This window comes from Ranitomeya imitator, chromosome 6, assembly GCF_032444005.1.
Source record: "Ranitomeya imitator isolate aRanImi1 chromosome 6, aRanImi1.pri, whole genome shotgun sequence".
Lineage (NCBI taxonomy): Eukaryota > Metazoa > Chordata > Amphibia > Anura > Dendrobatidae > Ranitomeya > Ranitomeya imitator.
The window spans coordinates 191,970,998-191,981,362 of record NC_091287.1 but is presented as its reverse complement, the minus strand read 5'-3'; positions in this window follow the sequence as shown (position 1 = coordinate 191,981,362).

The window sequence follows — 10,365 nt, the reverse complement described above, 5'->3', positions numbered from 1 at the left end:
GCGTAGTAGGCCTAACATAACAAAATTCGGCTGTAGGCACTAGCATTTCTCTTGCAGGGGTACACAGGCAGCATTGGTGTTGTCAGCGGAGGCCGATTGTAATGAGTGTCTGCCAGTTAGTACTCCAAAAAAATAAATAGATGTTAATGTCTCGCATTACAACAAAACCAAAACACAAAAGGGTGGAATACTTAGGTACAGGGGTGGGCTACTCTACTGAGTTTTAGACCTAGTAATTTGGCGCTAATTATTTACTGGTGTAAATATAGGACACTGCCCCTGACTTTGTTAAGTACCATCATACATGTCAACACAATGGTATTGTCAGTGCCAGGCATTGAATGATGTCAGCGCATAGACTAAACATTGGTGGAACTGTGAGAGATAATTGTGCAAGTGGTAGAGCAATGTTTGAGCTGGGGGGGAACTCTCTTGTGGCCGGCGGTACAGGCCCAGGGCCCCTCATGTCACAACAGTGTGTCTGACGTTGGGTGCGCACCACCACCGCCAGACACTTTATTGTTCTATGAGGGACCCAGTGGCAGTGCCGTCGACCAAAAGCGGGCACACCCACCTCTTCAGACAAACGGCACTCTCACGGGTGCTTGCGACAAGTGGCGAGACCACTGCCCCTTGGGGGGAGTTTGGCCATTTAGGGAGGTGTAAACATGTCGTATGCTGGACAATCAGCTGCTGCAAATTACGCGATTGGAAAAGTCAGTCAGAGTAGTCCACAAGCAAGACCTTTTCATAGGAAAGCTAGGTGTCAGCCGGGCAAGGTGGGGCAAAAGAATTCGAAATCCAGTTGTGGTTCATTTTAATGAAGGTTAGATCATCCATATTTTGGGTAGCCAGACGAGTCCTTTTTTCGGTTAATATTGAACCTGCAGCACTGAATACTCTTTCTGATAGGACACTAGCTGCCGGGCAAGAAAGCTCCTGCAATGCATATTCTGCCAATTCTGGCCAGGTGTCTAATTTGGATGCCCTGTAATCAAATGGGAATGACGGTTGAGGGAGAACATCGATAAGGGATGAAAAATAGTTAGTAACCATACTGGACAAATGTTGTCTCCTGTCACTTTGAATTGATGCTGCAGTACCTGTCCTGTCTGCGGTCATAGCAAAATCACTCCACAACCTGGTCAGAAAACCCCTCTGTCCAACGCCACTTCTTTTTTTTTTTTTTTCCAAACTGTTTTTATTAAACATTTTCAATTAAACATTTTCAACATTAGTATATTAACATGCAAACATAGGTACAAGGAATTACCTCCCTCTTTCCGGTATTACAGAAGCCCATTATTAAAGACGGTAACTATTTTAGCGTTCCAATTTGCAAATTAAGGCAAAGTACCTCTCAATCAAGATAAACATAAGGCTAAAAACATAGAATTCAACATGGAAATACAATACGAGTGGACTACCACTCTGTAACTAGATAACCCCAAATGATGAGAGAGGGGAAGTTATAGCTAGAGAAAAAATGAAAAACAAAAAAGAGGGGGGAGGGGTCAACAAACAGACTAGGGAAAGTCGAAGGGAGGGAGGGGGGGGGGTGGGACACACGGCTCCGCACTTCGCCCAATGTGTTATTTAGGAGACAACTCCGCTCACAAGGGTGTTCGGCCCGCTACCGCCTGTTCCAGAAACCATGTAGTTGTACAGAAGCATTGTTTGAGCCTCTGTTGTATATGCGACCAACGCCACTTCTGATTTCTGCACCTCTAACACCTCTGGTGTGCTGCCCCCTGCAGCTCATGTGAGAACGATCACGGGCGCTGTGTGATGGGAATGCCTGAAGCAAACGGTCAACAAGAGTTGATTGTTTGGTTGCTAATATTAGTTCCAAGTTCTCATGTGGCATAATATTTTGCAATTTGCCTTTATAGCGAGGATCAAGGAGGCAGGCCAACCAGTAATCGTCATCGTTCATCATTTTAGTAATGCGTGTGTCCCTTTTGAGGATACGTAAGGCATAATCCGCCATGTGGGCCAAAGTTCCAGTTGTCAAATCTGCGGTTGTGCTGGGTTGAGGGGCTGTTTCATGCAAATCTACGTCACTTGTGTCCCTCAAAAAACCAGAACCCGGCCTTGCCACGCCACCAATTTCCAGTGGCCCCGGAAAAGCTTCCTCATTAAAAAAAATACTCATCCCCATCATCCTCCTCATCCTCCTCGCCCGCTACCTCGTCCTGTACACTGCCCTGACCAGACAATGGCTGACTGTCATCAAGGCTTTCCTCTTCCTCTGCTGCAGACACCTGCTCCTTTATGTGCGTCAAACTTTGCATCATCAGACCCATTAGGGGGATGTTCATGCTTATTATGGCGTTGTCTGCACTAACCAGCCGTGTGCATTCCTCAAAACACTGAAGGACTTGACACATGTCTTGTATCTTCGACCACTGCACACCTGACAACTCCATGTCTGCCATCGTACTGCCTGCCCGTGTATGTGTATCCTCCCACAAATACATAACAGCACGCCTCTGTTCGCACAGTCTCTGAAGCATGTGCAGTGTTGAGTTCCACCTTGTTGCAACGTCGATGATTAGGCGATGCTGAGGAAGGTTCAAAGACCGCTGATAGGTCTGCATACGGCTGGAGTGTACGGGCGAACGGCGGATATGCGAGCAAAGTCCGCGCACTTTGAGGAGCAGGTCGGATAACCCCGGATAACTTTTCAGGAAGCACTGCACCACCAGGTTTAAGGTGTGAGCCAGGCAAGGAATGTGTTTCAGTTGGGAAAGGGAGATGGCAGCCATGAAATTCCTTCCGTTATCACTCACTACCTTGCCTGCCTCAAGATCTACAGTGCCCAGCCACGACTGCGTTTCTTTCTGCAAGAACTCGGACAGAACTTCCGCGGTGTGTCTGTTGTCGCCCAAACACTTCATAGCCAATACAGCCTGCTGACGCTTGCCAGTAGCTGCCCTATAATGGGACAACTGGTGTGCAACAGTGGCAGCTGCGGATGGAGTGGTTGGGCGACTGCGGTCTGTGGACGAGCTCTCGCTTCTGCAGGAGGACGAGGAAGAGGGGGTGCGAACGGCTACAGCCAACTGTTTCCTAGACCGTGGGCTAGGCAGAACTGTCCCAAAATTGCTGTCCCCTGTGGACCCTGCATCCACCACATTCACCCAGTGTGCCGTGATGGACACGTAACGTCCCTGGCCATGCCTACTGGTCCATGCATCAGTTGTCAGGTGCACCTTTGTACTCACAGATTGCCTGAGTGCATGGACGATGCGCTCTTTAACATGCTGGTGGAGGGCTGGGATGGCTTTTCTCGAAAAGAAGTGTCGACTGGGTAGCTCGTAGCGTGGTACAGCGTAGTCCATCAGGGCTTTGAAAGCTTCGCTTTCAAGTAACCGGTAGGGCATCATCTCTAACGAGATTAGTCTAGCTATGTTGACGTTCAAACCCTGTGTATGCGGATGCAAGGCTAAGTACTTCCTTTTTCTAACCAGAGTCTCATGTAAGGTGAGCTGGACTGGAGAGCTGGAGATCGTGGAACTAGCGGGGGTGCCGGTGGACATGGCAGACTGAGAGACGGTTGGAGACGGTATTGTTGCCGCCGGTGCCCTAGATGCAGTGTTTCCTACTACGAAACTGGTGATTCCCTGACTGCTTTGGCCTGGCAAAGAAACCTGCACAGATACTGCAGGTGGTGCGGAAAATGGTGGCCTTACAGTGACGGAAGGGATGTAGCGTTGCTGACTAGCTTCATTGGCCGAGGGTGCTACAACCTTAAGGGACGTTTGGTAGTTAGTCCAGGCTTGCAAATGCATGGTGGTTAAATGTCTATGCATGCAACTTGTATTTAGACTTTTCGGATTCTGACCTCTGCTTAAGGTAGTTGAACATTTTTGACAGATGACGTTGCGCTGATCAATTGGATGTTGTTTTAAAAAATGCCAGACTGCACTCTTTCTAGCATCGGATCCCTTTTCAGGCATTGCAGACTGAGCTTTAACTGGATGGCCACGCTGTCCTCCAACAGGTTTTGGCTTTGCCACGCGTTTTGGGCCAGATACGGGCCCGGCAGATGGAACCTGTTGCGATGTTGATGCCTGCTGCGGCCCCTCCTCCTCCCCTTCAGAACTACTGCCGCCTGCACCCTGTTCCCCCAATGGATGCCAATCGGGGTCAACAACTGGGTCATCTATAACCTCCTCTTCTAGCTCATGTGCAACTTCATCTGTGTCACCGTGTAAGTCGGTGGTATAGCGTTCGTGACGGGGCACCATAGTCTCATCAGGGTCTGATTCTGGATCAGTACCCTGCGAGGGCAATGTTGTGGTCTGAGTCAAAGGACCAGCATAGTAGTCTGGCTGTGCATCAGTGCACTCCATGTGCACTCCATGTCAGATTCAACTTGTAATGGGCATGGCCTGTTAACTGTTTCACTTTCTAAGCCAGGGACGGTATGTGTAAAGAGCTCCATGGAGTAACCCATTGTGTCGCCTGCTGCATCCTTCTATGTTGCTGTTTTTGCTGAAGAGGACAAGGAAGCGACTTGTCCCTGACCGTGAACATCCACTAACGACGCGCTGCTTTTACATTTAGCAGTTTCAGAAGAGGAGGCAAAAGAGCTAGAGTCAGCAAGGTAAGCCAAAACTTGCTCTTGCTGCTCCGGCTTTAAAAGCGGTTTTCCTACTCCCAGAAAAGGGAGCGTTCGAGGCCTTGTGTAGCCAGACGACGAACCTGGCTCCACAGCTCCAGACTTAGGTACAATATTGTTTTTCCCACGACCACCCGATGCTCCACTACCACTACCATCATTACCAGCTGGCAATGAACGCCCACGGCCACGACCTCTTCCACCAGACTTCCTCATTGTTTTAAAAACGTCACCAAACTAACGGTATTTGTTACTGTCAAACAACTTACAAGGTGAACTCTAACTTCTGTATGATTTAGATATCCCTTAATAGGTGGGTGAGACCGCAAGGAAAATCAGGCACGATGTTACTCTGTTTTCTGTGGCACCAAATGAGAGAGATGCCACACACGCAGGACTGTCACTCAAGCACAAAGGCCAATATTAATCTCCCACTGTTTTTTTTTATTTTTTCAGGGAGAAGTTAGAAACCAAATTTAAAAAAAAAAAAAAAACACGGGGCTTTCTATGGCCCACTATTTAAGAGAGATGGCACACTCAGGACTGGCACACAAGCAGAAAAGCCAATATTAATCTCCCACTGTTTTTTTTTATTTTTCCAGGGAGAATTTAGAAACCAAATTTAAAAAAAAAAAAAAAACACGGGGCTTTCTATGGCCCACTATTTAAGAGAGATGGCACACTCAGGACTGGCACACAAGCAGAAAGGCCAATATTAATCTCCCACTGTTTTTTTTATTTTTTCAGGGAGAAGTTAGAAACCAAATTTAAAAAAAAAAAAACGGGGCTTTCCATGGCCCACTATTTAAGAGAGATGGCACACTCAGGACTAACACACAAGCACAAAGGCCAATCTTAATCTCCCACAACTTATTTTTTTAGGGAGAATTAAAAAAAAGGGACTGTCCTACAATTACTATCTCCCTGCAGTAATCTCAGCCAAGTATGGCAGGCAGCAATAAGAAGGAGTGGACTGCTGCACAAATTAAATCAAAAGTGTGGACAAACAAAAAAGATAGCTGTGCAGAAAGGAAGGAACAACAGGATTTGTGCTTTGAAAAAAGCAGTTGGTTTGCACAGCGGCGTACACACAGCAATGCAGCTATCAGGGAGCCTTCTAGGGCAGCCCAATGAGCTACAGCGCTGAGGAAAAAAAATGTAGCTTCCACTGTCCCTGCAAACAAAAGGTGGTGTTGGACAGTGGAAATCGCTACAGCACAAGCGGTTTGGTGGTTAATGGACCCTGCCTAACGCTATCCCTGCTTCTGACGAAGCGGCAGCAACCTCTCCCTATGCTCAGATCAGCAGCAGTAAGATGGCGGTCGGCGGGAACGCCCCTTTATAGCCCCTGTGACGCCGCAGACAGCAAGCCAATCACTGCAATGCCCTTCTCTAAGATGGTGGGGACCAGGACCTATGTCATCACGCTGCCCACACTCTGCGTCCACCTTCATTGGCTGAGAAATGGCGCATTTAGCATCATTGAAACGCGACTTTGGCGCGAAAGTCGCGTACCGCATGGCCGACCCCACACAGGGGTCGGGTTTCGTGAAACCCGACTGTGCCAAAAGTCGGCGACTTTTGAAAATGAACGATCCGTTTCGCTCAACCCTAGTCTTGGACTTTTCAATATCCCTAATGCGTTCGCGAGTTCTTACCTTTAATTCCTTTGGCTTAACCACAAGGGAATTAAAGGTAAGAACTCGTGAACGCATAAGGGATATTGAAAAGGCCAAGACAAGTGAAGATGATTCTTCCTTGAAAAGTCTTCCTAAGCATTTCAAACAACCATGAATGTAATGCGAGGGGTTTATTGGTAAAAGCCATTGACCAAGTTACACTTGGACCTCGAGGGGGAGACCTGGCTAAAATATTAGCTCAAGTAGAAAGCAAATGGATTTATCGGCTGGGGACCATGAGCCCGGGAGGTCTCAATGAGAGCTTGGGATTCGCAGCATTCTTATAATGGCGTTAATATCCAGTGATTTTTATAGTATAATCATGAGGCATCTTTTTAGGGGTGGGTTATTTATTTTGTTTTAATATATTAAAATAAGTGTTTCATATTTGGATATATTTTCTGTATATTAATTTGTGTCTTTTTTCTGTTTTTTTAAGATTGCTTACCTTGTTTCATCCTGGGGTCTTTGGTTCGGTGGTTCATTCAGTGTTTCTGGAGAGGCTTTTTTCAATATATGGACTTTTTGGAGTGTTCAAAAGGCCCTTGTCATCAAATATAGGGGTCTATGAGGCGCCGGAATTCTTCATAGAAGAGGTTTTTGGATCTGTAATAACTATTTATGGTCTTTTATCTAGAATATTGGACTGGACTTTTTTTTTTTTTGCACGTGTTCACTTTACAATGTTAATAGTATATGGCATTTTGTATATGATATAATTGTCATGTTAAAGGATTTTGTATTGTATTCACTACTTTAGCACAATGTTCACTTTATAACGCCAGTGGTGTATGTCATTGTTGCATTTGTTTGCATATGCCATATTTATCATTTTTAAATAACTTTGTACTGTACTTACTATATTTAGTATGTGTTCTTTATAATGTTGATGGCATGTTATTTTCACATTTACATATGTTCAATTGTATAGCTGGGTCTTTTTTATTATTCGCACTTTATTAATCACGTATACCAGGTTTCTTTTTTATTCATTATTTTTTATAGATTTATTGGTAATACTTTCATTGCACTTTATTCATAGATTTGAGGGTAATTAAATGCTCTATTAAGTATTAATTTTATATTATTGCACCTCTTTCTTTAAATATATGTTCGCTCCCCCTTTTTTTTTAGATCATTGCACTTTCTTATGGCCATATTTTCTTTAAAGACATGGTTGTTACTACGATAGAGAGCATGCGTCTTCCGTCGCGTCACCATGCATTTCTGGAGGCGCTCCTTCCTGGATCCGCTTGCGTATCAGCGTCCGGTCCAGAGAGCGCCGATCTGGAAGTGCCTTACTATTGATGACGATGGTCGCATGCGCCGCTATGTTCGCTCGTAGTGTGCTGATACAGAAGACTCTAGGCGACATGCGTAAGGCTACTTTCACACTAGCGTTTTTTGCAATGCGTCGTTTATGGCAAAAAACGCATCCTGCAAAGTTGTTTGCAGGATGTGTTTTTGCCCCATAGATTAACATTAGCGACGCCTTGCCACACGTCGCAACCGTCGTGCGACGGTTGCGCCGTGTTTTGGCAGACCGCCGGGAGCAAAAAACATTAAATGTAATGTTTTTTGCTGCCGACGGACCGCTTTTTCCGACCGCGCATGCGCAGCCAGAACTCCGCCCCCACTTCCCCGCACAATGGGGCAGCGGATGCGCCAGAGAAATGCATCCGCTGCACCCATTGTGCAGCGCATCAAACGCTAGCGTTGGAATCTCGGCCCGACGCATTGCGACGGGGAGATTCCGACACTAGTGTGAAAGTAGCCTAATTCCAGAGGTGTAGCTATGGTGCGTTCCACATGCTGGTCACTGCCGTCATCTTCTCCTCCGGCTGCTTTCTCGCCGTACTAATAAGATATGGTCCATAATATAGGCCCTCCTTTTTTTGGTATATTGATTGGTCATCATCGATTTAAAAGACTATTTCCACCCCCTTGGCACGCCCCTGGAAGAAGCTAAGGGCGAAACGCACGTCGCGGCGAGAGGGAAGCACCGAATCACCCTTCATCATATGATTTATTGCCTAATAAATAATGCTAATAATGCTGTGACTTCCAGCATTAATATACTATTATTTGGGATTAGCGTTCTATACTGGGATGATTTATCAGGCATGGCCATGTAAGGGCACTATTGAATATTTAATTTTCATCTCACATACCTGGCATATTTGGCAATAGCCTTGTATGTAGTAGTATAAGTTTATCCTGTATGTTAAGCATTATGCTCTGATAATCCTCCTTTTTCCATTTCTCTGGAAGGTCTCTGCTTAATTCTTCAGCCTCCAGCTCTGAACCTGAAAAGCTGTCTTCAGACCATAGATCCGATTCCCTGTCTTTTTCTGGATCCCTGGAGATCTGACTGCATAGGCTGGGGAAATACCAAACCAGATATTGAGGCCTGCACCTCCTCTCTGACAATAGCCCTCATATAAGTCATGAGTGAAGCCTGTTCTTCCCCCACAATTCGACTGGTGCATGTCTCGCAGAGAGATTTCTGCCAGGAGTCCTTAAGCCTTACAGCACAAATGGGGCACTTTTTATACTTCCCAGACTTCTTATTCTTTTCCAACGTGGAGGAAAGCCCCTATAATACATAATAGATGCCTCATGGACCTGTATCCTTACTGGGATACTGAGGGAGAACCCCTAATTGGGGACTTACATGTGCCTGGCTCTCCAGCATCTCAGGTTTAGTGCTATCCTCCATACTGCTTCTTTTAGCTAGGACAGGATAGTATCACATTTATTACCTTTACATATGTCTGGTGCCTTCTGGCGGAGTCCGCATCCTCCCCAGACAACCTGCAGCACCTCATTTTTCTCCCGGATCCGCTTGTTACAGGTGCGACCTTACAGAGGCATCCCCGGGTTCAGGTACATCTGGGGCCTCGTCAAGGGTCGAGAGCCCTCCAGGGGGAAGCAACCCTATAACCAGGAGCAGAGCTGCACTGGTGCTGCTGAGGGACCCTATTAATCGGATGTCAGCATAGCAGAGCTCTTGCGGTAGGAAGGAAGAGGTCGAGTCCCCCCAATCCTCACCCTCTGCACGGGACAGACGGATCTCCCGTCGTTCCTATCCTCAGTGGGACAGGAAAAACACTGAAGGGTGGTAGTGGGAGGGTCCTTTTAAACTCTCGTGGTTTCCTGTCCCACTATGGATAAGAAGGATGTCCTCCATGGTGGTGACCAGGAAAATAAGTGTTAAAAAAAATATGAAAAAATTAAAATATAAGTTTAAATACACCCCCCCCCCCCCAAAAAAAAAAAACAACTAATATACACATTTTGTATTGCTGCGTTCAGAATAGACCAAATCAATAAAGAAAAAAAAAGGGATTAACCTGATCGCTAAGCGGCGTAGCGAGAAAGAAAATGAAACGCCAGAACTACGTTTTTTGTTGCCGCAACATTGCATTAAAATGCCGTAACAGGCGATCAAAAGAACGTATCTGCACCAAAATGGCATCATTAAAAAATGTCAGCTTGGCATGCAAAAAATAAGCCCTCACCCAACCCGAGATCATGAAAAATAGAGACGCTACGGGTATCAGAAAATTGTGCAATTTAAAAAAAAAAAATTTTCCAGCAAAGTTTGGAATTTTTCCCCCCCACTTAGATAAAAAAAAAAAATAACCTAGACATGTTTGGTGTCTATGAACTCATAATGACCTGGAGAATCAAATTGGCAGGTCAGTTTTAGCATTTAGTGAACCTAGCAAAAGAGCCAAATAAAAAACAAGTGTGGGATTGCACTTTTTGTTTGCAATTTCACCGCACTTGGAATTTTTTTTCCACGTTTTCTAGTACATGACATGCTAAAACCAATGATGTCGTTCAAAAGTATAATTGTCGTGCAAAAAATAAGCCCCCACATGGCCATATTGACAGAAAAAAAAAAAGTTATGGCTCTGGGAAGGAAGCGAGCGAAAAACTGAAAAAAGCTGGGGCCATGAAGGGGTTAAATTCCATCTCAATGGAGTTGTGCAGTGAAGAGAAGTCATGGATTTGGATCCCAGTGACCGGACATCTATCACCTCTGAGGTGTGG